This window comes from Pinus tabuliformis, chromosome 1_2, assembly GCF_031772625.1.
Source record: "Pinus tabuliformis cultivar Carrire ecotype Pingquan chromosome 1_2, CPIR1, whole genome shotgun sequence".
Classification (NCBI taxonomy): domain Eukaryota; kingdom Viridiplantae; phylum Streptophyta; class Pinopsida; order Pinales; family Pinaceae; genus Pinus; species Pinus tabuliformis.
The window spans coordinates 1,046,250,347-1,046,277,424 of record NC_142298.1 but is presented as its reverse complement, the minus strand read 5'-3'; the positions used below and the strand labels follow the sequence as shown (position 1 = coordinate 1,046,277,424).

General features: G+C 37.1%; 2 long non-coding RNA genes across 2 annotated transcripts; both read right to left on the bottom strand.

Annotated features, from left to right (window-relative positions):
• Nucleotides 1-389: 389 nt before the first annotated feature.
• LOC149209713 (uncharacterized) lies at nucleotides 390-1,160 on the bottom strand. The gene is made up of 3 exons (XR_016252248.1): nucleotides 1,088-1,160; nucleotides 901-958; nucleotides 390-791 (listed from the first exon to the last, which is right to left on the bottom strand). It is a non-coding gene; the product is annotated as an uncharacterized LOC149209713 (long non-coding RNA).
• Nucleotides 1,161-8,086: 6,926 nt separating this feature from the next.
• Nucleotides 8,087-8,862, bottom strand: LOC149209712 (uncharacterized). Its single transcript, XR_016252247.1, has 3 exons — nucleotides 8,788-8,862; nucleotides 8,601-8,658; nucleotides 8,087-8,491 (listed from the first exon to the last, which is right to left on the bottom strand). It is a non-coding gene; the product is annotated as an uncharacterized LOC149209712 (long non-coding RNA).
• Between the last annotated feature and the right edge of the window lie 18,216 nt (nucleotides 8,863-27,078).

Below are 27,078 nucleotides of genomic sequence, written 5' to 3'. Positions count from 1 at the left end.
TACATAGTAATCTAGCTAACACTATCAGCTGAATAAATATCAAGGACAAGCCGTTAATGGTGCAAAGCCACCATGCATTTAACCGTATAAGGAACAGCCGGTGGTCCAGTCGCCGCTACCTAAGGTAGGCGTTGAGACCTTAAACCCCAAATAAATAGATCAAACCCTAAGTTAAGAAAGTGGTAATGAACCTGTGCGTGGTGAGCACTGTATAACCATAAGAAGGTAATAACAGTTGAGACGATATAACTGCAAGTCGAATAGACGAATTCGATTGTAAAATGCATGTGAGTCGAGGGGACGAAACCCTTGATAAACTTATACATGTCGAATAACAAAAACAAAGATCATACATGCAGTTTAAATAGCAAACCATGGACAAAGTATGCGAACCCAAATCCATTCCTTGGTGGTATATAACAGTAAACCCTTTCGGGTGTCAAAACGGCATGAGTATACAAAAATACAGAGTGCTGTAAGAAACTCTTGCGAGTAATATAACAGTGTTTATATTCAAAATACAAAGAACTGTAGGAGGCTCTTGGCCGTCCGGAAACTCATTCAACATTTGGGGAAAAGTAAATTTAAAGACCCTCTCGACAAATAACATAAACAAACTAACAGGAAACCTTATGACATTCTCGGTTTACAGTTCCGGCAGAGGGCCGTGAACTTTCAGACAAACAGTGGTTGGAACCGGGCAAATGCCGAGAGGATAACTAACCCCATTTGCATGCTCAAAAAGGAGAAGTCGTCCTGGATTCGAACCAGGGTTGGTCGAAAATAGAACCCTGGCCATTAAAACAGACTGCCGTGAGGAAACACCCCAGGTATCCGTAGATTCAAACCTTATAACAAAATAAACCATGTTTCCAGCTGAGAAAACGTATGGACAAGTACCTAGATGTGCCGGAGCAGCATACCCATCTCCGAGCAGTGTTGACAAGTAATCGAATACCTGTGCAAGGATTGTAAACGAGTTAGCTCAGAACATAACAGTTCCAAGAAATAATAAGATTGTAAATATAACCATATGAACGAATCAGTGCAAATAACCAGTACTTGGCGCGTAATAGAAGTTGAATACCTGGAGGATGCTGCAGGGTACTCATCGATGCATGGAGGACAGACGAACAGAGCAAGGTGCAGCTTAGCCAGATGCAAATGGAACCGAAAACCCCGGTGGGAGGGTTTATAAAAGCCCCAAAACCCTTCATTCGCTGTGAGCCCTTGGATCTGGGCAAGTGATCCGGGCCGTCAATCAACCAAAAGACTTGGCGCGCTAAACACCGCGGGAATCCCAACACCTCACATGGCCTCTACACGGTGCTAGCCACCTGGCAGAGGTAGGTGAGGGTGATTAACACGGCTTAGTCACTTGGCGCCAGAGTTGATAAGTAAACAAGCCTTTGACTTAGGATTAACGGATAAACATTATGACATTAATCAACGGGTTGGACACCACAGTAACATAGCCATGTTCATTTGTAAACGTTGGTAGCAGCCTTTTTAATAAAATCAAATTCCATGCATATGGATCGACATGGGTGTTGTACACATATGGGTATATGTATGCCCAGAAGAGTTAATTAATTTTTTTTTTTTTTTTTTTTTTACTTGGTAGTTGTCATGGAGTCGTGACAATATGGTATCAGAGCAGAGGTTTCAAAACTGTGGCCTCTGGAGCAGTACTTCCAGCTGCATGAGATTTATCATATATATATATGTAAGAATTAAATTCAGCTAATTGGTTTCTGTTTATTAATTAGGGAACAAATACAGAGACAGCAAACCGATCACAGCCAATAGTGAAGATGGAAGGGATGCAGGGGGCGGACGGCGTTCCTCGGGAAAATCCAGAGCTGTGGATACAGCTTGGTGCAGAGACACGCAGTACCAATCTGGCGATACTGCAAACTGTTCAAGAACTAAAAGATGAAATGGCGCGTCTGCGAGAAGACAATGCACGACTGACAGTGGAACAGGAAAGAATATTAAAGAGTCTCTCGGAAAGGCAAAATCCACCATTGGCCAATCCTAGTGCGGAACAGCAAAGGGCAACCGAAGAGCGAAATTACGCACCTGAATTTTCAGAGGAGAAGGAAGATCATTCTGACAATGTGGTGGAACAACAGACGCCAAAGAGACAGAGAACGGAATTACAAGGAGAATTCCGGAAAATTAAACCTCCACATTTTGATGGAGAGCAAGAGGAAGCGACAGAGGCTTGGTTGATTAACATTAACAAGTACTTCCAGCTGTATGAGTATGACCAGAACCTGAAGGCGCGGCTGGCCATCTTCCAGCTACAGGGCAAAGCAACCCTGTGGTGGGAAGAAATCAAAATTGTAAAAGGAGTAAGTGAGCAGAACATCACTTGGGAAAAGTTCCAGAAGTACTTCAAGGAGAGATATCTAACTGAACGTTTCTACGATGAGAAGGCACGGGAGTTCCATGATTTGCGACTGGGACAGCAGTCCATGGACGAGTTCATTAATCGCTTTACCTCCCTGCTTCGCTATGTACCCTATATCAAGGAGGAGAAGGCCAAGGTGCAGAGGTTTGTAAGCAGTTTACCAGCTTACATAAGAGAGCGTATTGAGTTCGATAATCCCAGGACCATGGACGAGGCGATTCGGAAGGCAAGAATCTGTTATCAGCAAAACAAGCAGAAAGGAGACACTTCAAATAAAAAGTGGAATGAAAGAAAAGGCAACAGAATTGCTGGTAACAGCAAGGGAAGTCGTGGTATTGGCAGCAAGATTGCTGGTAAAGGACAGATTGGCAGAAATACAGCAAAAAGTACCTTTCGGACTAAACCAAATGAGAGCAGAATCAGTGAACCACCTGCCAGAGCAGACCTTGAAGGAGTGGCCAGACCTCCAGTCCAATGCTGGGGTTGTGGAGGCCCACACTATGTAAAGAATTGCCCTCAGCGTAAAGGAATGGATCAGATATCTCAGATCCAAGAAGCGTCAACTGTTGGAGAAGTGGCGCGCAGCATGCCAAGAATTAACGCGGCTTTGGAGGACCGTCAAGCGGAATACCAGCCGAGCATGGTGGAATTTGAAGGTAAAATTTCTGATCTTTCCATAGCTGTTCTTATTGACCCAGGAGCTACCTTAAGTTATATTAGCCCAAAAGTAGTAGAACATTGCAAGCTATCTTCTGAAAAATTCAAGAACCCATGGCTGGTACAACTAGCCACAGGAGCTAAAAGAAGAGTCTTAGCTAAAATAAATAACTGTCCTTTTAGCATAGCTGGACAGTCAATTACAGCAGACTTGAATGTGCTCCCATTGGGGTCTTATGATATTCTGATTGGTATGGATTGGTTGGAAAAGCACTGGTCGTTGGTGAACTGTAAGACCAAGACCATTTATTACAAAGATGACTTGGGACAGCAGCAAGAATTACAAGGGATTAAACACCCTGTACAGATTCGGCCTATCACAGCCTCCCAGCTAGCTAAATGTCTCAGGAAAAAGTGTCAGATTTACGCTATACAAGTTGGTTATGCAGACCAGAAGAACAAGACAGCTGCATTGGATAACATCCCGGTAGTGCAAGAATTTGTGGATGTATTTCCTGAAGAAGTACCAGGATTACCTCCAAAACGGGATATAGATTTCACTATAGAGTTGACACCAGGAGCAGCACCGGTGTCACGAGCACCGTACCGGATGAGTGTACCTGAGTTGACAGAATTGAAAATGCAGCTACAGGAATTGCTGGAAAATAATTATATCCGCCCCAGTGTGTCACCATGAGGAGCTCCGGTACTATTTGTCAAAAAGAAAGATGGGACTCTCCGTATGTGTACAGACTATCGTCAACTGAACAAGCTCACGATTAAGAACAAGTACCCCCTACCGCGGATCGACGAACTCTTCGATCAAGTAAAGGGAGCAAAGGTGTTTTCTAAGATCGATTTGCGATCTGGTTATCATCAAATCCGAATTAAAGAATAAGACATTGCCAAAACCGCGTTCAGAACACGTTACGGTCATTACGAGTTTGTGGTGCTGCCTTTTGGCTTGACCAACGCACCCGCCACCTTTATGTGTTTAAGGAACAGCGTGTTTCATAGGTTCTTGGATAAATTCGTGCTGAAATTTATAGATGACATTCTGATATATTCTCGCTCCCATGAGGAACACCAAGAACATCTCCGGTTGGTGCTGCAAACTCTTCGGGAACATCAGCTGTATGCCAAATTTAGTAAGTGTGACTTTTTCAAGGAGGAAATCCAATATTTGGGCCATGTGATTACTAAGGAGGGAATAGCAGTCGATCCGGAGAAGATAAGGACTATTATGGAGTGGCCCATACCCAAGGATGTAGCTGATTTTAGATCCTTTATGGGACTAGCAGGCTACTATCGAAGGTTTGTGGAGGGATTCTCAAGAATAGCCTATCCTATCACATCCTTGCAGAAAAAGGGAAAGGTATTTAAATGGACACCAGAATGTCAGCAGAGCTTTGATCAATTGAAGCATTTACTCACTACTGCACCCATCTTGAGTATAGCAGATCCTAATAAGGATTACGTTGTATGCACTGATGCAAGTAAAGAGGGGGTGGGAGGAGTATTAATGCAAGAAGGAAGAGTAGTCACGTATGAATCAAGGAAACTAAAAGAGCATGAACATAAATACTCTGCCTATGATTTAGAGTTAACAGCAGTGATCCATGCTCTGAAGATGTGGCGACATTACCTCCTGGGGAGGAAATTTCTGTTGTTAACAGATCATCACAGTTTGACCAATTACTTCAGCCAACCTACCTTGAATGCAAGGCAAGGACGTTGGGCAGATTTCCTAAGTGGTTTCGATTTCGAAATTAAGCACTTAAAGGGCAAGGAGAATAGGGTGGCTGATGCCTTGAGTCGAAAGGTGCAGTGTTTGTGTGAACTTTCAGTTAGCAAGTGGCGGACCTCTCTGTTTGAGCGGATTAAATCAGCAGCAAATCTGGATGCTGAATATCAGCAGTTAAAACAGCAGGTACAACAAGCAAATAATGAAAAATTGCAGCAAGGCTTTACATTGGACAATGCTGGCATGTTATACTTTAACAAGAAATTATATGTACCTGATTCAAATGACCTTAAGAACCTGATTTTGGACGAGTTCCATACCAGCCACTATACTGGCCACCCAGGGTACCAAAAGATGATCACGGCTCTAAGGAAAGAATACTTCTGGCCTAGAATGAAGAAGCAAGTGATTGAGTACTTGGCAAAATGCTTAGAGTGTCAGCAGATTAAAGCAGAACATCAGCACCCAGCCGGACTATAGCAACCGTTGCCTATTCCGGAATGGAAATGGGAAACCATTTCCATGGATTTCATAACAGGTTTGCCTCGAACAAGGAAAAACCATGATTCCATCATGGTGGTGGTGGATAAGCTTAGTAAAGCAGCACACTTCATACCCGTGCAATCCACCTATAAAGCAGTACAAATTGCTCATCTTTTTATGCAAAATGTGTTCAGATTGCATGAACTACCAAAGGTAATCATTTCAGATCAGGATGTTAAGTTTACATCCACCTTTTGGAGGACGTTATTTACTGAGTTGGGAACGCAACTGAACTTTAGCGCAGCATACCACCCGCAGACCGATGGTCAAACCGAGCGAGTAAACCAAGTGTTGGAAGATATGTTGAGGGCATATGTGATGATGAAATCAAATCAATGGGAAGAATATTTGCACTTGGTTGAATTCGCATACAACAACGGATATCATACCTCAACACAATTAAGCCCTTTTGAGGTGCTGTATGGGCGAAAGTGCCGCACACCCTCCAGTTGGGGTGGGCCTGAAGATAAGTTGAGTTTGGGGCCAGAGATGCTGAAGGAAATGGAAGATACAGTGAAAAAGGTGCGTGCCAATTTGAAGGCTGCACAGGACCGGCAGAAAAGCTTTGCAGACAGAAAAAGAAGGTTTAAGGAATACCGGGTTGGTGACCATGTGTTTGTAAGGATCCAAACTAGAAGGAGCACATTACAATGGAGCGGATGCACCAAACTGGCTCCTCGATACTTTGGTCCTTTTCAGATTTTGGCTAGAGTGGGGCCGGTAGCCTACCAACTCGCCTTGCCAAGCCATATTAGAATTCACAATGTGTTTCACGTCTCTGTTCTTAAGAGATATGTATACGATCCCAAACATGTGATCCAATGGCAAGACGTTCGGGTAAGAAATAACCTTACTGTTTGAATGTGTCAATATACTTAATGGAAACTGATTAAGGATATTGATTGTCTGCAGGTCGAACCGGAAGGCGAGGTTCTGGTCGAACCACAGAGCATTCTCGACCGGAGAGAAGTGCGGCTGCGGAAACGGGTTATTACCCAAATTAAAGTGTTGTGGCAGCACTATGGGCCTGAGGAAGCTACTTGGGAAGACGAGGAGCTTATGAGAAAAGTGTACCCAAACTTATTTCATGGGAATAGACATCGGGACGATGTCCAATCTCAGGGGGGGAAGATGTAATGACCCCGTAAAAACTTGTAATTATGAAAGTTACCATGGTAAGAAATTAGTGTGAACTGCTAATTACTTTTTGTTAAAAGATATTATTTCTTATTTATAAATGGAAGATATTTTGGATAAATGCTGGCAGTCTCCTAAGGGAGGATTTGGAAACGAAACAGTTATAGAAACTGAAAAGAAAACTAACCCTCAGCAGGAAAGGTCCTGGGAGGGAAAACTCCTGGTCGGTTGTGACAGAGAGGAGAGGAAAATCTGAGAGAAAAAGAAAAAGAAAAGAAAGTGGGTTAATTCTGGTGAGGACCAGATAACCTGGGCACTAAGGTGCTGGAGTCTTGTTGAGGGCTGTAGGCCTACAGGACAGCTCGGGGGGAGAATCCAATGAACTGATGGATCTCATGGCTGGGTGGTTAAGAGCAAATATGTAAGGTGCAGGTGAACTTTTGGAGAAATACTCTTGTAGCTGGAAATCCAGGTACGAGTTATACACCATTATTCACCAGTAATTGCCATTATTTATTAGATTATATCTCTGAAATTAGTTACTGCGTTTAGAAGGAAATACAGTAATCTAAGTCATTGCATTCTGAGATGCAAGAATATATATATATATATTAAAACAGTCCTTAGTAACATCTGAATTGGGTACTTAAACAAAACAGAACAGAGGTTATCTGTTATATAAACCCATAGTGTCGCAGAATGAAAGGTGATGTTTCTACCTATAAAGAACAGAGATAAATGAATTATAGGCAGAATAATTACATGGTGATTTAAAGAATCGAAAACAATCTTCTTTATAAACTGAGCACTGGAAATCGTTGTCGACACAGAATAAGGACCTGTTGTTCAATGTAAATGTAAACTGATATATGCAACATACGGGAACATGTTATTATGTCTAACTGTATGCAAATCCCGAGGCAGAGACCTGGGTGATAAGTAGAAACCGAATACAGCATAAGACAACTTTAGAATACATTTGAAAGCAAATATGTAACAGAATAGCCGGACCGTGGTGCGACGGAAACAAGCACACACGGTGGAATGACAACATAACAATGTTCATAATATATCAGTGTTCGTAAGCAAAGCATAAACTGTATCAAGAATGTACTAAACTCTGTGCGAGGGTTATATTCAAACCCTTGTGAAGAACAATACAGCGGCATGTCAACATGCATAAAAATCTATGTGAGGAAACAGTACATAGTAATCTAGCTAACACTATCAGCTGAATAAATATCAAGGACAAGCCGTTAATGGTGCAAAGCCACCATGCATTTAACCGTATAAGGAACAGCCGGTGGTCCAGTCGCCGCTACCTAAGGTAGGCGTTGAGACCTTAAACCCCAAATAAATAGATCAAACCCTAAGTTAAGCAAGTGGTAATGAACCTGTGCGTGGTGAGCACTGTATAACCATAAGAAGGTAATAACAGTTGAGACGATATAACTGCAAGTCGAATAGACGAATTCGATTGTAAAATGCATGTGAGTCGAGGGGACGAAACCCTTGATAAACTTATACATGTCAAATAACAAAAACAAAGATCATACATGCAGTTTAAATAGCAAACCTTGGACAAAGTATGCGAACCCAAATCCATTCCTTGGTGGTATATAACAGTAAACCCTTTCGGGTGTCAAAACGGCATGAGTATACAAAAATACAGAGTGCTGTAAGAAACGCTTGCGAGTAATATAACATTGTTTATATTCAAAATACAAAGAACTGTAGGAGGCTCTTGGCCGTCCGGAAACTCATTCAACATTTGGGGAAAAGTAAATTTAAAGACCCTCTCGACAAATAACATAAACAAACTAACAGGAAACCTTATGACATTCTCGGTTTACAGTTCCGGCAGAGGGCCGTGAACTTTCAGACAAACAGTGGTTGGAACCGGGCAAATGCCGAGAGGATAACTAACCCCATTTGCATGCTCAAAAAGGAGAAGCCGTCCTGGATTCGAACCAGGGTTGGTCGAAAATAGAACCCTGGCCATTAAAACAGACTGCCGTGAGGAAACACCCCAGGTATCCGTAGATTCAAACCTTATAACAAAATAAACCATGTTTCCAGCTGAGAAAACGTATGGACAAGTACCTGGATGTGCCGGAGCAGCATACCCATCTCCGAGCAGTGTTGACAAGTAATCGAATACCTGTGCAAGGATTGTAAACGAGTTAGCTCAGAACATAACAGTTCCAGGAAATAATAAGATTGTAAATATAACCATATGAACGAATCAGTGCAAATAACCAGTAGTTGGCGCGTAATAGAAGTTGAATACCTGGAGGATGCTGCAGGGTACTCATAGATGCATGGAGGACAGACGAACAAAGCAAGGTGCGGCTCAGCCCGATGCAAATGGAACCGAAAACCCCGGTGGGAGGGTTTATAAAAGCCCCAAAACCCTTCATTCGCTGTGAGCCCTTGGATCTGGGCAAGTGATCCGGGCCGTCAATCAACCAAAAGACTTGGCGCGCTAAACACCGCGGGAATCCCAACACCTCACATGGCCTCTGCACGGTGCTAGCCACCTGGCAGAGGTAGGTGAGGGTGATTAACACGGCTTAGTCACTTGGCGCCAGAGTTGATAAGTAAACAAGCCTTTGACTTAGGATTAACGGATAAACATTATGACATTAATCAATGGGTTGGACACCACAGTAACGTAGCCATGTTCATTTGTAAACGTTGGTAGCAGCCTTTTTAATAAAATCAAATTCCATGCATATGGATCGACATGGGTGTTGTACACATATGGGTATATGTATGCCCAGAAGAGTTAATTAATTTTTTTTTTTTTTTTTTTTACTTGGTAGTTGTCATGGAGTCGTGACAAAATGTTTCTGACATGCAAGGGGAATAACAGTTGCTTTGCTGCTAAAATGCCAAAGTCAACTTTGAGAGAAATATAAATGCAAAGGAACTGCTATATCTCTAGCAAACTGCATTTATGTTTCAATAGAGTTGGAAATAAGAACTGCCGTCCCCATAACATGTCATAGGCTGTTCATTCCCATAACGTGTCATTCATGTAGGCCATTCATGTATGGATACATCGTCCATGAAATTTTAATTCTTTTAATTGCCGCGCTTTACCTGAAATCTGTTTTGATTTTCAATCGAGGGCCTCCTCTCGCCAACATTCCGTTTCCCCAAACAACCAAAGACTAAACCTGTGTAAACTGAACAGCCTAGAGGATTTCCCAGTGCCAAAGCCGGGACAAGGCCAGATTTTAGTTAAAAAAAATTCGAGCTTCCGCTCTCAATCTTGTCGATTTTAAGAGACTGGGGAGGCATATTCAAAGGTGTCGATTCCAATTTTGCGCTCCACGTTTTCCTGCTCTTCAAGGCTATTTGAGGGGACTTGAAGATGTTATCATGACATTACTCTGCTCTTCAAGGGTATTTGAGCCGACTCAAAGATTCTCGTTTCAGCCGTGACTTATGACTTCAAGTATATAAAAAATATCATCGGTGGGATGTGCATTTCTATGGCTACTACCTGCATTGATCATGGACGTTTTTCCAACGGAACTAATTAGGGAATGTCTGCTAAGAGTGCCTTACAAGTCTCACCCCAACCTTATGTAGAAGCTGGCGGGCCATGGTGAAGAGCCCCCACAGGTCTCACCCCAGCTGGCGGGCCATGGTGAAGAGCCCCCAGTTTTATGAAGACAGAAAAAAGTTTGGCTTTTAGCAGCACTACTGTATATGGAATGTGGAGCAGAATTATCACAGGATGAAGTGTCTGGAGAGTGGAGTGTCATTCCCATTAAGAAGCCTATGGATTGTGATCAATTTATTTAGTGTATCGTTACTTTTGAGATTTAAAATTAAAATCATAGGGCTTAGCACATCATCGTTGATTGAATCAGTTAGTGATTGAACTCTGATAATATTCGTGATTTGCAAATCGTAGTTGTAGTTGGTATTATTGACATATGATCAATAATTGAATTTCCTGCTGCATGAATTGAATGAATTTAAAAATATTTAGTTGGATAGTTTCAATGGGCATCTTTAAGTTGATTGGAGATTCCTCAAATATTTGGACAGACATGGTTTTATATTAAAAACGTTCCAAAATAATAAAGAAGTCCCTACCCTTTTGCCCAACCATCCAGAAATTTCAAATCGGGTTAAGCTCACGGGTTTCAATCCCAAATACTTTTTGAATTTTCTTGGTTGTTGGTCAAAAGGTTACGGGCTTCTTTATTATTTTGGAATGCTTTTAATATAAAATGGAGAAACATTATTTAGTAAATTTATTTATAATATCGAGTGTAATTGTGTTTTTCATTTATTTGTTTATAATTGATTAAATGAATATAATCTATGTTTTAAATTTTTAAATTTTATTACAAATCGTAAATAAAATTATGAAATAACAAGTAACATGAGAAGTTACTAGTGGTATGATCATAGTTGAAATAGATGATTGATATTATTATAATTTTCAGTTGATAAATGGTAAAGTAAATGAATGGACTTAGATTCATATAAGCTTTCGTTTAGAATGACCATATTTGCTTGATTATGCAATATTTCAGCATGTGGGATTACGGCGTATTAATACGAGCATGCATTACTATCATTATGTTTTGGTTAACTGTGAGAGAAATATAATGGTAATATATGATAATTTTGTTATATATATTTTTATGATAGAAAATATATATATTACAAAAATTATTATAAATTTGATTTATAATTTAAAAATAGATAATATAAAAAAAATGTCTTTAATAGGTATAATTTTCTCATAAATATATATAGCTATTGAAAATACATAAAATTGCTCTATATAAAAATAAAGGTTAAAAGTGAAAAAATACATCTAATTAGCTATTTATTCACATATTCCTAACACTAACTTTTGATATATTCTGAATGGTTTCTTTGGAGAGCTTATCTGACAAATAAACCACTAGCTTAGAAGTAATATGATCACTATACCACACAACTTAATATGAAAAAATTGAATATATTTCGCAATTTTCCAATGTGATTATTCACATAATTTATTCACATATTCCTAACACTAACTTTTGATATACTATGAATGGTTTCTTTGGAGAGCCTATCTATCAATTAAACTACCAGCTTAGAAGTAAAATGATCACTATACCATACAACTTAATATATAAAAAATTGAATATATTTCACAATTTTCCAATGTGATATTTTACATACATCTTCAACTCATCTCTTTGTCATTATGCAATATTCTTGATTTACTTAAAAGAAATTATAATCAAATCTATAAGGGCACCCTCTAATTTATAGGCTTGGTCCATAGTTTGTAAATTACATAATTTTATATTTTTTTGGTAAATAAAATATATTAATGCATTATTATCTAAATCGATTAACTTTTTAATTTTATTAAAAATTATAAAATAAAAATGTGAAATAACAAAAAATAAACATTTTTAACTTATGAGGCTCAAACAATGAAAAGTTACATAATTTTGTTGACTAGCTCCAACAACCCCTTTCATTCAAAACCAATCTCTAGTTAATCCAATCATTAATTGTCATCTTGACATTGAAATCAACATGTTTTGCATTAATTTATTTTTGTCTTTCTTTTCATTTTATCATTGTGAAATGGTAATTTATGTGAGTAATCTAGGTGAGGTCCAAGATCCAATCTAGCTACTACTACTATAACAACAAGAGTATCCCAAAGGATGTAATATCATGAATTTATGACGCAGTAAGATTTGATATTATCACAATGAGCTCAAGATGTCCCTCTTTTGGGAGGTCCACAAAACTCTTGCCTTATAAATAAGAGGAAAACCTTTTTATTTTGAAAAACTTGTTAAACAAAAGAATCTAAGCCATTTGTTTTTTTTCAATGTTTCTTACTAATTTTGTGCTTATATGTTCTCATGTTTGTCTATCAGGAATGCATAATTGTTTATTAAGGGTGGAGGGATAGTAGCAATTTCTAATTATGTCGGCTATCTCCATTGAGGGATTGGTTAGCTAGGTTAATTTTTGTTTCCTTTGGTTTGGCTTCTTTATTTTACTTATTGATAGTTGTTTCTTATATTTTTTGTAATTTTTGCATATATATCTTGGAGTATTGCATACCCATGGTAGTTGTTAGCTAGAAAGTCTAAAGTTTCTTTAGGACAATTATCAAGTTCATTTTTTTAAGTATTTAAAAAATTTCCTACCTTGATAGGAAATTAACTAGTTTCCCTAACTACTTCTCCCAAGTGATAGGGAAAATTTGAAGACCTATTTACGCATAGGAGATGGTAAGGAAGAGCTAAAAACATAGAGTAGAAAGAAAAAAATAAAATTTTCCATATTTTATGTGCTCTTTGTATTTATTTAGTTTTGATAACTAATCACACCTTGTTGTGGCTACATTAGCATTTGATTTCAAATCAAATTTCATTTGTTTTCCAATACTTCATCTCACTAACAAATGAAATGGTATACTTTCTCTTTTCACATGGTGGCTATGTAGCCCACATAGAACTTCAACCCCATTTATTTGGGTTGTGTAATATAATTTTCTTTCAATTTTTCTTTAAATTCATTCGTCTAATTTTCTTTCAATTTTTCTTTAAGTTGAAATTTAAAACTGTGTAGCTCAATCATTGGTTTCTAGTTGGGTTTCTCTCCCTCATACATGATGTGGTTACTGTAAATTTTACTACGGAGGGTTTGTTTTGTAAGCTTAGCAAGACTACATCTTCAACATGTCCAATATATCACCCTAATCGGGGTGGGGAATTGAAACAGGGAATTTACATCAAGGAGTGCCTTAACAAAGCACTCGATCGCCATCAATCCAAGACCTCATGGACGTGGATGAAAGGGTTTTTAATCTAGTTAGACTTTGTGAATTTATAGAATCATAAGATTTAAAATTTTATTTAGTTTTTTTGAATTTAACCCTAAAAGGACATGCATGTGAAAATAAAAGACGATCTTACCATGTGGATGAAGTGGTTTTTAATTTAGTTAGTTTTTGTGAATTTAGAGAATCATAAGATTCATTGTTTTAGTTGGTCTTTGCGAATTTATAGAATCATAAGATTTAAATCTAAGGAACCCCTATAAATATGGCTTCATAAGCTTAATCTCTTAGTTTTTATAAATTTATAGATTCATAAGATTCAAAGTTTTAGTTAATTTTGTGAATTTATAGAATCATAAGTGCAAAGCTAAGTAACACCCATAAATATGGCTTTCTAAGCTTAATCTCCTTAATATTAAAAGAGCGAGATTTTATTTATCATTTGATTATTCACTAGTTTGGACAATGATTATCTTAACATTTTTTGGAATACTAGGTATGTTGAACTATACTCCCTTAGGAAAGTATTGAAATACTTCCTTTGTGCATGTATCCCTCTTCCATCAAGGTAGTTGTAATATTATGAAAGTGGTAGGGATGAGAACGGGTCAGCCCATCCTTTGATTTGCATGGAGCACTCTCTATTTTATCCAAGAAAATTTCACTACCAAACTCTTATACTAAGTGCAAATGACATATTGCAAGATAAAAGTTGTGAACTTGAACAATAGGACCTTCAAAATTCTATGGTAATCTTGTTTCTATTTTAAATAAGATAATTTTCTTATAAAAATATTACATAAATAATTCTTTAGCATTTTTCTATCTACCCAACACATGTCAAATTGGTTGTAAGACAAAAAAAAAGGTTATTTTAAACTTTAATATTTAGAAATTGAATTTCCAGTAACCAATTCATTTCAAATATGATGCAAAAATCTCTAACAAATTCATAAATCCATTTTCTAAGTATTTTATTCTCCTCATGTTTATTCATTTAAGGCTAGAGAATCCTATTAGTAAGAAAATTTTAATTTCCAAATTCAACTAACTTGACTCAATCTTTGTAACAACCTCCTCGCAACCGGCCAACTGGGGTAAACATGTGACGAAGAGTTACTATGGTATGATTCAACTTCCTATGAAATAGTTAAGGAAGTGGAATCGACAGAACACAGACAAGCTGGCCTTCCACACATGCAACATAACTCCCGGGAGCCATCCAAGTGACCAACCCCTAAGACAAACTGATATTTTGTTGCCTTAAAGCCTCAGTCGCTCCCTTGACATGGGCATGCATGTGATTGGGGAATTTTCCAGGTAGTTTTGTGCCAACTACTCCAGATTTTGTGCCACTTTTTCAAGGCAAGGACTCAGGCCACTACATAGAACTCCATGAAACTTTTAGAAATGAAAAGCAACATCAAAACAATGATACAAATGCAAATACTTGAACAAGGAATTGACTGGACCCTTACTAGCCATGACAAGCATTTCATCAAACATGTCACAAATATGCATTCTACATGTTTAAACAACATATATGAACATAGGGGTCTCATACTTATCTGAGAATCACTAAGAATCATTGATGCCTCATCACAATAACTGCATTACCATCCATTAAGTCATATATTCATTGTACATTCAATGATTAACCAAAACATGATGAGAGGCATACATTATTATTGTCATAAAACTCATTCATAACCAACATACAAACAACATAAATATCAAGGATTTAACTGCCATAGAAGCCACATATAAACAAATATATTTACCCATAAAATATCAAGGAGAAAGAGAGATCTTATCGATGAATGCAAAGGCCAAACAGGTTTGGGACTTCCATGTTCCACCTGACCATAGATTGGATGAACCAAGTCTCGCTTCATCCAATCACCCACGTGCCATATTCCAAGCATGAATGTGGGTTCTCATAGAACAAATCGATCAAAATCAAACCAAGCAACTGTAATGATAGTTTGAAGGAAACTTGAGAATATCGGTAGCGGAAAGGACCTTGCCATGAATTGGAGCAAAGAAAGAAGAATTCTTGGGAAATAACATCTATTGAAGGAATGATCCATAAGTGATTGTTGAAAGAGGAAGAGAGATCATGGTAACCCTTGCAGTAGAAATTGAAAATGTTAGAGAATTGTTTGAGGAAAGAGTAGGTGAAGCTCTTGAGAGTGCAGAAGTCTAAAGGAGCAGAGAAAGCTAAGAAGGATTAACGGAAGAACCAGTGCTACCAAAAGGCCAAGTTCAGAGAGAAGCTTGGTGAGGTACTTGTAGCAGGGTGAAACAAACTTGTTATTGCAGAGGCTTAGTGTGGCTCACAAGTGAACAAGGTGAATTTCACATAGGGAAAAGTGAATATGGCTATTTGATAGTCATGGCAAGGATTTTAGTGAAAATTATAGTAGGATGGAGGAAGATGTCAGGGAAAATGGCATGAAGATGAGGAGGATGCCTCAAGAGGAAATTGAATGAGAAATAGTTGAGATGAAAGTACAACTTAGCGTACTAATGGAGTTGCTACAAGAAAATGAAAGAATATGTGGATGACGAATGAAGAACGAGGTGAAATGGGCTATTAAAAAAAAATACAAGGAAACTAAGTAAGAAGATGAGGCACATGATGAGAATCTAGTTGAAGGAAGAGGAACTCCAAATAACCAAGTATAAGGAAGAAACAGTTTACTATTCAGAACCAAATCAAGGACCATTGCTTGGGGAATATAATGATGAGGAGGACTCAAGTCAGCATGAAGACCTTAAGATGGAGATATCATAGGAGGATTTGTGTATGCATACATATATTGTTGTAGTAAACAGAGAAAAGTTGCCTTATGAAGATAGTCAGAAAGAGGACTAGAGATATGAAGAGAATCAATCATATACTATGCTTGAAGAGGAAGTTAAATTGTTAGAGAAGTTGATGAAAGAACCCAAGAATGACATTTTCTTTCATTCAACACAAGAGGGTGATAACATAAACGAGAAGAGTCCATCATGTGAAGCAAGAGGTGACAACCTTAGAAATGCAGATTTAAATGCAAAATTGAGAACGTTAGAAAAATGGTTGGACAATCGAGGACAAAGTGTGAAGTAAACGAAATTATAGTCGATTACAACAATTCAAAGGAAAATAAAGACAAGTTTTCCATGAAGGAAATACAACACTTAGTGAATGACAACAATAATCAATCCCAACATAGATGTAACACCTTTTAAAAAGATGAATGAATGCATGAAATGACTAAGGAAGCTTCAAACATCAAGATGCTAGTGGAAAACAACAACAACAACAACAATGTTCCAAGGAAGCAGTAATTCATACAAGCCAGAGGAGAAGTTGGACATCAAAATTGAAGCAATGAGGAAGATGATGTTGAAAGTGCCTCAAAAGAGGCTTATTGAAAAGATAAAAAGGAAGGATGACAGTGATTGCAAATGACTGAAGGAAGATGAGAACTGCAACATAAATTTTGGAAGCATAGAAGGCAGAAGAAGACAACAACAGAACAACAACAACATGAATGAACAAATGCTCAACAACAAATTACAGTTTGGGATCTTGGAGGAGTTTAATATGTTTATGAAGACATATGGTCAGGAGACCATGACTGTCTTTTACCTGGGGAGTATGATGCAAGAGCATCTAACCAAGGGTTTCATTTCACCAAGGGAGTGGTTTCTAAAGTTAGATTTAATTGTTTAGTTTGAATGTATTTTCCTATGTTTCTAGGAGAACTGTATGAGAATGATAATTATTGTAATTAGATCTACTCTTTAGGAGATATCTTGAGAATATTTGGGAGAGCTAGAGAGATTTGAGGATTAGGTGAGGGTTTTGTGGATAATGGGAGGATCTTTAGGATCTAGATAGATTCTTGGAGTTAGTTTAGCATAGGATTAGGTGAGGATTTTGTGGATCATGAGAGCATTTTTAGGATCTAGAGAAATTGTAGGAGTTATTTTAGGATCTAAAACCAAAATTAGTTTCAGATTTACTTTTATAAATCTATGTAAGTCTATGAGCCATGTTAGAGTGGAGAATGAGAGAAAGTGTGTAAGCAAGTGGTCAAGCACAAAATGATGCCTATATTGTGAATCTCGCCAAATTTTTACATATTTTAAAGTGAATAAAAAAGGTTTTTTTTTTTTTTTTCTAAAGTGTGTTTTTGTTTGATCTCTTTTGGTGTTAATGTATGATCATTTATTTGAGGGTGTCGACTTGTTGACACCAGTTGTCAAATCCTAGAGCCCAAAAACCTCCATCCTTATTTTTACTATATTTTATTTTATTTATTATTTATTAAGTATTAATTTACTCTGTTTTTAATTTTGTTTTTAAATGTAATTTAAACATTGCATAATAATACCATTGGAAATCCATTAGTTGTGAAAACCTAGAGCCCAAAAAATATTTTATCTCATTGTTATTAAAATTAGTAATTTTTACTTTATTTTATTTTTAGTTTTAGTTTTAATTTTTTTAATGTAATTTTACCATTAGAGAAGAATATCATGGGAAAAACCATGGTTTGCTAAAACATGTAAAGTGAGTTTAGATTAATTGCAATTAAACTAAATTTTCATTCAATTTAAAAGTTCCAAAAATGCAATTAAGCTAAACAGACTTTGCTCATTCAATTAAATTTTCAATTTTCAATTTTGTTTTTACTTCACAAAAATGTTTTAAATTGAATATTAGTAATAGGATATTGAAGAAACATTTAACTGTTAACCATAATAATAAAAAAATAAATTTAAATAAATGATAAAAAAATTAAAAACTCTATAAATTAAAAATTAAAATAATTAATACAAAACCATATAACATTTTAAAAGTTATATATATATATATATATAAATTTAATTTTATCCTTAATTTTTTATAAAAGAAATAGAACATAACATTACTTTTCTTCATTTTATATATATATGAAAAATATTTTTTATTAAAATTAAATTGATTTTTAAATTTTATATTTATACTTAAAACACATTGCTTTAAAACTATATTTATTATATTTAAAAAAATTATAATAATAATGATTAAAATAAAAAAATTCATTTATATTAAATTAAATTCATTTTTCTGGATTTAAACAAAACACCTCTAGATACTTTTTAACTAACCGAAAATTAAAATTGAAAAAAAAAACTATTAATTGATTATAGTAAAATTAAAATTGAAAAAGAAAACTATTAATTGATTATAGTAATTCTAAGCGAGAAATACAATTTCCTAATAGTATTTAGCTTAAATGAACTAACCTTAATTTGATAGAGAAATCTTTTTAAATAAAGAATAGAAAAGAAACCAATTGTTTTCTTTTAACTCTTATCATCAAATTATTAAAATTTATGTCATGTATTGCAAATAGCATCATGATAGATGGCAATATTAAAGATGATTTATATTATTCTGAAGAGCACATTATGAGTTACACTCGGAGTTACGATAAATGACAATATTAAAGATGATTTATACTACTCTCAATAGCTCATTATGAGTTACAAGTAGAGTTACATGCGATGGGAGAAAACAGAAACCTGCACATGGAAATCAAAAGGAACTATGATCTGTCTTCCACGTAAGTAATGGAAACCTCATTTCTGAAGAAGAAATGAAAGAACTACGGGAAAATGTTGATAATGAGGTTGTCGACATACTTGAAAGTGTTGTTGCATAAGGCGCACAAAGCCAGATATGGAAGGGGTGGGTAACGTGATAGAATTTGATAAAAGTGTTGGATACCTAATCTTCAATGGGTTAGTGTGGAAGCAGTCCAAGAGACCTTGAGATGTGGAACCTATGGGTCATATAATGTACTATAAATGTATATTATTTGTTAATAAAATTGTACTCTCATGTATATCATTTGTTAATAAAATTGTACTCTCATGTTTTATCCTTCATATTCTCCTGCTGGCATGTGTGTGTTTAACATGGTATCAAAGGGGCTATCCCCTGCCCTGCTCAAATTTGAGCCATTTGTTTTGTGGCCTCTATGTGCATATCAATTATAACATTTCTATTCACTATCCATAACAGTCCATTAATTCACTGACAGTCAGAAATTTGATACTTTTACTCTGTCAATTCCTTGGATTATATCTCTGTTGTGCCTAATCGAAATTCTTGCACATCTGCTATAACCTATTCTGCTTCCACTACCTTTGACCGTTTCTCTGTCAAGTCTGCACCTTCTATGGCAGTGTCATATATGCATTTTTCTGTCAAGACTGTGCCTTCTGTCTAGACTGCACCCTCTGACATATGCGTTTTTAAGTAAATGCTGAACGCTGTGGTATTGAACATTGTGGTATTAAATGCTTAACGCCGTGGTATTGAACGCTGTGGCATTGAACATTGAATGTTGTGGTATTGAACGCTGAACGTTGTGGTATTGAACGCTGGTATCACTGGCAATAAAGTCTTGCGAATACTGAAGGCTCACGGCCTTGCACAGTAAATACCTGAGTCTGCACAATCGAAGAAAAAGGTATTTGCGTTAAACATGGTGGCCTCCGCACTGCATTAAACATGGTGGTGTCGCAGTAACCCTGTTTTGATATATATAAAAACGCTGGTGTGTTTCATGTACATTGGTGTGAGAAAACACTGTTGTGTTTCATATATCTATATATATATATATATATATATATAACGCCATTGTTTTCTTTGGTATATATATAACGCTGGTATATAAAGGATTTCTCCAGAACGCAGTGTTTCATTGAGTGTGGTTCCAAAATCGGAGAGCAAGAACAAAGTTGAAACGAAAGGAAGTGCGATAATCTCAAACGCTATTGCGAGAGCCTGAGGAAGGAGAACAAAAGACTGCTGGGATCGAACCTGATAGTCCCGCAATTGTTCTGCGAGGTTTGAACGAGTTATCATCTCTGCTTGCTTCTAAATAACTCCCCTGCAGTTTATGTCACAAACAAGGAACCTTCAGACCGCATAGATTCTGTCGGATGCCCAATTGGATCCCCTGTGTACGCTTGACAAATCTCGCCCTTGATCTCTGAAGTGGGTTCCGGATCAGTCATATCACATTCACATCCCAAGAGTTTACGCTTTCCCATCGAGCATGTAGTCCCAAGAAGTTACATCTTCCTCGTCCAATGTTTCATATTTCTATTATGTGTTTGCAACATTTCTAATCATTGTTGTTGATTCTGCGTAAAACCTAGTAATTTGGTATCGCAGTTCTTCGGCTTGTCTTCTGGCTTACTTAAGACAAACTCCAGCAGCACCCATAAAAGCAATATGAAGGATAACGTGATATTGGGCATCCTAGGAGCCAAAACAAACTCGTTAAATTGATCTTCGTGGAAGAGTTGTAATTTTCAGAAGACGCCCACCATATACGTATTTATTTTGATGGCATTGATGTTTTGGATTTGGTGAGACATCCCACGACCAAGATTATGCCAGCACCTCCTATCACCAGAACACCCTTGTTGAAGCCTTGAGCCTTCCTTGAGTGCAACGTTGAGTTCTGGAGTGATTATTCTTTGTGCATTGAAGTAGTAAGTGCATTAAAGCTCCTGGTATTATTCAAGTAAATTCAAGGTCGATCGGTTTCTTTATGTGTTTATTGAAGATTAAAGTATATGTGTGTTGAGCATATGACATATATCTATGTGCATTGAACATATGGTTGTGAGTTCTATATTGAACGTCGTGAAGGTTTCCATTTAACGCTGAATTAAAAAGTATTGTGTGTTGGACCAACCTGCGTTGGTTCATTGATTATGTTGTCATATGTGTTGGCTAAACGTTGTATGTACACTGGTGAGTTGTGATAACCAATTTCGTGCTAGATATATTCATTTGCGCTGGTTCATGATTGGTTTGAATATATTAACATTGTTTCATATATACATTGGCAATTGAGCATTGGTGTAGTGGTGTTGTTCGCAAAAATAGCAAGCAATTTGCAGTTTATGAGATTATGTACAGCTCTTTCTCTGGCGATCTGTAATCCCACAATTGCAGCTGTTCCACATGCTATCATCAATGTTTACAAGACTGTATTAGTAGTCGCTATTCAACTTGACTATTCTTTTCCACTGGCCCAGAAAGTGAAGGAGTATTTGAAGGATCCAAGAAAGTTTGCAGTTGTTATTGCCCCAGTGTGGCATTGTATTTAAAACTCATTATAGTTTATGTCTACATTATAGTGCATTGATTCCTTGATTCGACTGCTGGATAAAGAGTTTGGTGGGCTGATTGTAATCTTTTATGGAGAAAAGTTTTGTCCGTTGTATTATCAGAACATAATGCTGGTCATGAATAAACTCTTATTTTTTATGTAATGGATTGTAATTGGTGCTTGCTGGTTGCACACTGATAATTTGCTGCACATTTATAAAGGATATTGCTATGTACTGTGAGTGGGTATTACTTTTCTGCACTAAGTAGTAGTTGTGATCAGTTTTTAAAGTGTAAATCCGACATTGAAGAAAAATGGCCAGAATCAATGAAGTATTAGAGTTCCTCAAAACTCTCATATTTTCTACTACTCATGATACATTAAAAGTCAGCAAAGTTTCTCTCACAGTCTAAAAAATGCACAAGAGAAAATTGATTTTTTGCAGCTCGAATCTCAGTTACAACAAGAAGAATTAAAATAGAGGAGTCATTCTGAACATGTTTCTGTTCAGAACATCGAGACCGCAACCCATCAGAAGCAAGTCAATAATGTTCCAGTTGGTTCAGATTTAGTACCCAATAAAGCAGCAGTTGTACATGCAGATGCAGAAACTTAGTTTGCACTTCCCAAACCCATCATCAGACCTTGGGAACAACTTGTCCACAACAAGCACATAACTGATCTTGAATATGACAAAGACTTGTCATTTCATATTCCAAACTACTCAAAGCCCATTCAGTTTCAAAGTGCTGGATTCATTCATGAAAGTTCACTTGCTCTTCATGACATTTCACATCCAGCTGTTCTAGATTCTGCCCCTCTTCCACAACAACAACAACAACAACAGATTGTAAAATTCCAACACTGTCACTGAGTTGGCCATTTGAAAGATCATTGTTTTGATCTTCATCCATGTAAGCACTGTCATAAAACCACTCATTCTTCACACAGATGCTTCAGAAACAAACGTCCTACAAGAACAAAGTTTCATCTTGGATGGATCGCTTCTTGGCAATGGGCATCAACAGCCAAAAAGATATTCCAATCACATGTCAGAACTTGTTCTAGAGTATTGAACATTGTTGCAGTTGAGTTTTCTCCATCATCTCACCTTGTATCTGACAGAGGGGAAAATGATGGTCATTTACAAGCTCCAAAGCCACATCAAGCGAGCCTGAGCCACAACCTGTCATACCAAATTTAGAGTTGTAGCCAGAGACAAAGATGCCCTTGAGCATGCCTTCAGTTGGTAATTTGGGACACTTCCTCTAGTAGAAGATTTCAACTTCTTGCCAGCTTCGGAAGAATTCCAGAAACAAAATTGGGGACACTTCCTCTAGCAGAAGACTTCATCTTCTTGCCAGTTTTGGAAGAGTTTCGGGAATTACATTAAGCATTCCATAGTTGTTGGTCATCCTTAAACCATCGCAGGTTGAGACTTCCCTTGTCAGGTTGAAGTTCTCCCTTTTATGCGGGGTGAGACCTCCCTTTCATGGTTGAAGGTTTCCCTCTTCAAAGCAATAGGAGCACTTCCTCTAGCAGAAGACTTCAGTTTCTTGCCAGTTTTGGAAGAGTTCTAGGAATTGCACTAAGCGTTCCAGTGTTGGTGGTCATCCTTAAACCACCGTCCTTTATACCAACATTTCAGAGAGCACATTCAGCCTAGTGCTACCATGAATTTTTACACATTTTGTATTACAGCTCTCTTCTTGGACCGATACATAACCCTTCGGATTAACGGGGGGAATGTTGGACACCTAATCCTCAATGGATTAGTGTGGAAGCTGAATAGACAAAAGGAGTCCAAGAGACCTTGGGATGTGGAACCCAAGGGTCACATAATGTACTATAAATATATATCATTTGTTAATAAAATTGTACTCTCATGTTTTATCCTTCATATTCTCTTGCTGCCATGTGTGTGTTTAAAAGCATCATAGAAGACATGAGTGACCTTCATATTGCATCAACCTAGGCAGATAAGAGACCAATGTGAATGCATCTCAGGACTTGCTCCTTGGGACACATTAGATCACCTAGCGTTGAATCCATTGTGTTCAAAGCTTGTCCTTTGGTATACAACCCCTTGCCTGCATCAATACAAAACACTAATGAGCTAGGGTTTCAACCAAGCAATTTAATGATTAATATGATGAAAAATGCCATATCTTTGTAACAGAATTTGCATCTCTGGGTGAATTGAGATCAGTGTTTTTTCTACTGCTCAAGATCTAGAGAATCAATACTCCAAAGATGAACACATCAACCTTTACTAATAATTGACGTATCATTGCATACTCTGGAGACATATATTCATTGCACCCAATCTATATTTTTTCTTTTTCAAATCAAAAATGTAAGTCTGGTTTAAAATGAATGCCTGGAGTATGCTAAAATTTCTATTTTGTACGTCCCTGCAACTCTTTACAATGTAAATCCAAAATATTCTTATTACTATACCTTATTCATCATCTGTGCTTCGCTCATTTTACAAGTTGTAGTAAACTTGAGTAACCAGAGCACCCATGCCAAAAATTATAACTATTTTATGATGTCATCTTCCTCGGTGTTTTTTCTGCAGGCAACAGGAATGAGATACATTTCTAAAATAAATTAGATGAAATACAATAGGGCAACGCTTAACCCTATGCAGGAGTGTGGCTTTGATATCAAGAAATAGCCTTAGTCGCCATTGGTTGATACCAGAGATGTCCCTGGCATGTGCCTGGCACGTTGTTCCATATCAAACAAATCAGTCATGGAAAAATACACAAAGGAATAAAAAAAATACAGATACATGGTCAGCGAATGAAAAACAAAACAGTGAATGCCACAAAATCGGAATTGGCACCTTTGAATATGCTTCCCTGTCTCTTCAAATTGACAGGATTGAGAGCAGAAGCTCAAATTTTTTTAACTAAAATCTGGCCTTGCCCCGATTTTGGCACAGGGAATTCCCCTAATTGCAATACGTGTCGGATCACACTCTCTGCATTTTACTTAGGATTACTCTTTGGTTGTTTTGGGAAGTGGAATGTTGGCATAGGGAATTCCCCGAATTGCAATACGTGTCAGATCACACTCTCTGCATTTTACTCAGGATTAGCTTTGGTTGTTTGGGGAAGCGGAATGTTGACAAGAAGAAACCATCTGCCCCGGTCCCAATTGAAAATCAAAACAGATTTTAGGTAAAGCACGGCAATTAAACGAATTCAAATTTCAAATTTCACCGAAGATATATCCATACATGAATGGCATGTTATGGGGCCCACATGAATGACATGCTAGGGGGACTGAACATCCTGGAGGGCGTAGCGGCGATAGACTGACGGCGACGGGCAAAAGACCTCTAGCGACCGGAGAGAAAACTCCCCGCAATGTCACATCAAAAATCCGTTTCCAAAAAGTCACATTATACACTACGCCAAAGATCTATAGGTTTATTAATGCGCCCTGACATGCGCTCCCTGATAGCCAGATATAACACGCGCGCGGTTATAGAGGTGGAAAAAAAAATAACGTCGTGTTACATCGGGCTATCAGGGACGCATATTAGGGCGCATTAATAAACCTATAGAAGTGGAAATAGGAACTTCCAAAGATAATGGGTTCTCTTGATATTTCGGAAACTTTTTTTGGTTCCAACGCCAACACCAGTTTGCATTTGCCTCGAGGTCTGACAACGAACGAACAGGAGTCGTCACCACTGTCAGGACGACTTAATTAAAACATTGAGTGATACTTACCATCCGACATAATCCTCAATTTTAAATTTGAGCGCTAAGCAAAGCACTACATGACAAATAATATAATATTTCGTTTTAATAAATTATTTTAAATATTATTTTTTAAAAATTAGTCATTATATATTAATATTTTAATAAATTAGTAATATTTAGTTTTAATTTAAATATTATTTTTCAAAAACTAACGGTTACTTATTAATATTTTTAATAAATTAATGAAATAATATTATTATTTAAATAATTTTTTCAAAAACTATTTGTTTTTAATAAATTAATATTATAATTTAAATATTATCGTTCAAATATAGCCATTAGTTGAATAATGTCTCTACATTGCTCTCTATTTAAGCCTTTTCCATGGTTTGCCTCTTCATCTACTCCTATGATGAACCACACTTTGGTTTGAAACGCGTCTACCAAAAAAATTCTCCCATGCGATTTCTACTAAAAGACTTTGTTTAATTTAAATATAATCAGTTAAATGGATTAATCAAATAATCATTCAAAAAAACACATTTTAATAATCAATTACTCTTAAAAAACAACTTCCAACAAAACCAATCAAGTAATAAAGTTGTGTAACATTTTATTCATATATTTCTATAATTAAATGAAAATAATTAATTAAGTTGAAATTAAATTTTAATATGAAAAATCAATTAGTATTCACATATATATAAATTTTGAATAAAACATGAATATAAAAATAACTACAATCAATCTTTATATATAAAATAATAATAATAATTAAATAATTAAATTGGAAGCAAATTAGCCAAATTTCAAGATTTTTTTTTTGTCAATTAGTCAAATTTCATTACTTTCTCAAAAGAGTATTACAGTTAGCATGCCAGTGCGACATTGCTCTCCTGACTTCACTCCGACCGGATTCATTAGCTAGGAGAGAAATATGGAAACTTAAAACACATTGATAGTAGCTACAAGGTTCACCCATCCAAAAAGGATTCACTACCCAGAACACTAACAAAACCAAAATGCAGTCTGCAAAAAGCATTTACATAGGAGGGGGAAGTGAAGCCAATGCACCTGGGTCCATAGGGTGGCCCAAATCTTGATGAACATGGAAATCAATATGCCTTAGGTGGGACTTGATTTCATCCAGCCTTTCACTCGTGCGACACCGGCTTCGACAAACAGAAGTAAGATCGTCAAGGATTTCTCATTGGCTGAACTAGATGTCATTGATTTAGGAAACCAACTCGATGTGATCCTCATACCATTCCTCTCATAACACATCTAATCTCTAAACCAGAACCTGCAACTGATCAGTGATTGTGGCCAGTGAGGGCGACAACACCACTCTTCCTAGAGATTGTAGGGTTGCGACCTCTTCTTCATCTTCAACACTATGATTAGATTCATCTTGCCTCTCCCCCAAGATTGCACGCTCACCCTGCATGCCTCTCAGGCCCACTCTCCATCGGGCTCGCCACCTTTGACTATTTATTTTTGGTGTGTCAGTCGAACACAAAGGGGAAAGTCACCCCCAATTTTCAGCAGAGATGCACCACTAGACATTTCCTTCCCAACTGTTGCACTGAGGTGTGGCCGCCCTCCACCCATGCTACCCCTGAATGCCTACTTTCTCTGCAATTGACTTGTCAAATAATCTCAAAAACCCATAGAGCCACCATTGAACCCCAACGTGACTCTCAGGCTCAAAGAAACTTCACCAAAGTACACTTCACTACCATAATTAAGGTTTATCAAACTATCACCAACCCCGCACAGGACTCTCCTAGCCAACCACTTATCCCACCAAGATCAATCACATAGAGGGACACCACCCACAAAGAGAGCCAAGA